Below are 3,163 nucleotides of genomic sequence, written 5' to 3'. Positions count from 1 at the left end.
TTGTTGTTGAAACCTTGTTGAGGTCTCTCTTGATTCTTCCATGAGAAATTTGGGTGATTTCTCCATGAAGAATTATAAGTGTTTCCATAGGGTTCTCCTAGGTAATTCACCTCTTCCATTGAAGGGTTCTCAGGATCATAGGCTTCTTCTTCAGATGAAGCATCCTTAGTACTGCTTGGTGCATTTTGCATTCCAGATAGACTTTGAGAGATCAAATTGACTTGTTGAGTCAATATCTTGTTCTGAGCCAGAATGGCATTCAGAGCATCAATCTCAAGAACTCCTTTCTTCTGATTAGTCCCATTGTTCACAGGATTCCTTTCAGAAGTGTACATGAATTGGTTATTTGCAACCATTTCAATTAGCTCTTGAGCTTCTGTAGGCGTCTTCTTCAAATGAAGAGATCCTCCAGCAGAGCTATCCAAAGACATCTTGGATAGTTCAGAGAGACCATCATAGAAAATACCTATGATGCTCCATTCAGAAAGCATGTCAGATGGACATTTTCTGATCAATTGTTTGTATCTTTCCCAAGCTTCATAGAGGGATTCTCCATCCTTTTGTCTGAAGGTTTGGACTTCCACTCTAAGCTTACTCAATTTTTGAGGTGGAAAGAACTTTGCCAAGAAGGCATTGACTAGCTTTTCCCATGAGTCCAGGCTTTCTTTAGGTTGTGAGTCCAACCATGTCCTAGCTCTGTCTCTTACAGCAAAAGGGAATAGCATAAGTCTGTAGACCTCAGGGTTTACCCCATTAGTCTTGACAGTGTCACAGATTTGCAAGAATTCAGCTAAAAACTGATGAGGATCTTCCAATGGAAGTCCATGAAACTTGCAATTCTGTTGCATTAGAGAAACTAATTGAGGCTTAAGCTCAAAGTTGTTTGCTCCAATGGCAGGGATAGAGATGCTTCTCCCATAGAAGTCGGGAGTAGGTGCAGTAAAGTCACCCAGCACCTTCCTTGCATTGTTGGCATTGTTGTTGTTTTCGGCTGCCATGTGTTCTTCTTCCTTGAAGAATTCGGTCAGGTCCTCTAAAGAGAGTTGTGCTTTGGCTTCTCTTAGCTTTCTCTTCAAGGTCCTTTCAGGTTCAGGATCAGCTTCAACAAGAATGCCTTTGTCTTTGTTCCTGCTCATATGAAGGAGAAGAGAACAAGAAAATATGGAATCCTCTATGTCATAGTATAGAGATTCCTTGAGGTGTCAGAGGAAAAGAAAAGTAGAAGACAGAAGTAGAAAATTCGAACTTGTCAAAGAAGATGGAGTTCGAATTTTGCATTAAGGAATAGTGTTAGTCCATAAATAGAAGGATGTGAAAAGAAGGGAAGTGATTTTCGAAAATTAAGTAAAGATTTTTGAAAACATTTTTGAAAAACACTAAATTGATTTTCGAAAATAAGAGAGGAAAAGAAATCAAGTGATTTTTGAAAAAGATTTTGAAATTAGAAATAAAAAAGATTTGATTGAAAATTATTTTGAAAAAGATGAGGTTAAGAAGATATGATTGGTTTTAAAAAGATGTGATTGAGAAAATATGATTTGAAAACAATTTTAAAAAGATTTGATTTAAAAAAATTAATGACTTGCCTAACAAGAAAAGATATGATTCAAACATTAAACCTTTCTCAACAGAAAAGGCAACATACTTAAAATGTTCAATCAAATCATTAATTGTTAGTAAGTATCTTTGAAAAAAGGAAAGAAATTGATTTTGAAAACATTTGATTGAAAAGATATGATTTGAAAAAGATTTGATTTTGAAAAACTTTGAAAACTTGAAAAAATTGATTTGAAAACAAAATCTTCCCCCTTGTGCCATCCTGGCGTTAAACGCCCAGAATGGTGCACATTCTGGCGTTTAACGCCCAAAACTATACCCTTTTGGGCGTTAAACGCCCAACCAGGTACCATGGCTGGCGTTTAAACGCCAGTCTGTCTTCTTCACTGGGCATTTTTGAATGCCCAGCTTTTTCTGTATAATTCCTCTGCTGTATGTTCTGAATTTTCAATTCTCTGTATTATTGACTTGAGAAGACACAAATTAAAAATATTTTTGGATTTTCAATAATCAAAATGCAACTAAAATCAAATAACAATGCATGCAAGACACCAAACTTAGCAGTTTGTATACTACTGACACTAATGAGAATGCATATGAGACACACAAAACACTCAAGTCAAGAGAATTTAAAGATTAGAGTAAGGAATCATCAATAACATCTTGAAGATCCTTAAGACACATGAATGAATGCATGCAATTGACACCAAACTTAAAATGAGACAATAGACTCAAACAAGAAACATAAAATATTTTTGGTTTTTTTATGATTTTGTAAATTTTTTGTGCTTTTTCGAAAATTATATGGAAAAGAAAATAAAGGTATCAAAATTCTTAATGAGAATTCCAGGAATCATGCAATGTTAGTCTAAAGCTTTAGTCTAAAGGAATTAGACATGGCTAGCCAAGCTTCAGCAGGACATTGCATTCAAGAGCTAAATTGATGAAGATCAATCAGCTTTGGTGATGATAAGAACATCACCTTGAAACACTAGAATTCATTCTTAAGAACTCTGAAGAAAAATACCTAATCTAAGCAACAAGATGAACCGTCAGTTGTCCATACACAAAACAATCCCCGGCAACGGCGCCAAAAACTTGGTGCGCGAAATTGTGATCACTACACAACTTTGCACAACTAACCAGCAAGTGCACTGGGTCGTCCAAGTAATAAACCTTACGCGAGTAAGGGTCGATCCCACGGAGATTGTTGGTATGAAGCAAGCTATGGTCACCTTGTAAATCTTAGTCAGACAGACTCAAATGGGTATAGTGATATACGAATAAAGCATAAAGATAAAGATAGAGGTACTTATGTAATTCATTGGTAGGAACTTCAGATAAGCGTATGAAGATGCCTTCCCTTCCATCTCTCTACTTTCCTACTGTCTTCATCCAATCCTTCTTACTCCTTTCCATGGCAAGCTTATGTAGGGTTTCACCGTTGTCAGTGGCTACCTCCCATCCTCTCAGTGAAAATGTTCCTATGCTCTGTCATAGCATATGGCTAATCAGCTGTCGGTTCTCGGTCAGGCCGGAATAAAATCCATCGATTCTTTTGCGTCTGTCACTAACGCCCCGCCTGCTAGGAGTTTGAAGCACGTCA

At 36.9% G+C, this 3,163-nt stretch overlaps 1 non-coding gene across 1 annotated transcript; it reads left to right on the top strand.

Moving 5' to 3' along the window:
- Positions 1–489: 489 nt before the first annotated feature.
- LOC130971756 (small nucleolar RNA R71) lies at positions 490–593 on the top strand. The gene has a single exon (XR_009082966.1). It is a non-coding gene; the product is annotated as a small nucleolar RNA R71 (small nucleolar RNA).
- The last annotated feature ends 2,570 nt before the right edge of the window (positions 594–3,163 follow it).

This window comes from Arachis stenosperma, chromosome 3, assembly GCF_014773155.1.
Source record: "Arachis stenosperma cultivar V10309 chromosome 3, arast.V10309.gnm1.PFL2, whole genome shotgun sequence".
NCBI classification, from domain to species: domain Eukaryota; kingdom Viridiplantae; phylum Streptophyta; class Magnoliopsida; order Fabales; family Fabaceae; genus Arachis; species Arachis stenosperma.
Note: the sequence above shows the minus strand (reverse complement) of the source record. Positions and strands in the feature narration are given on the sequence as shown.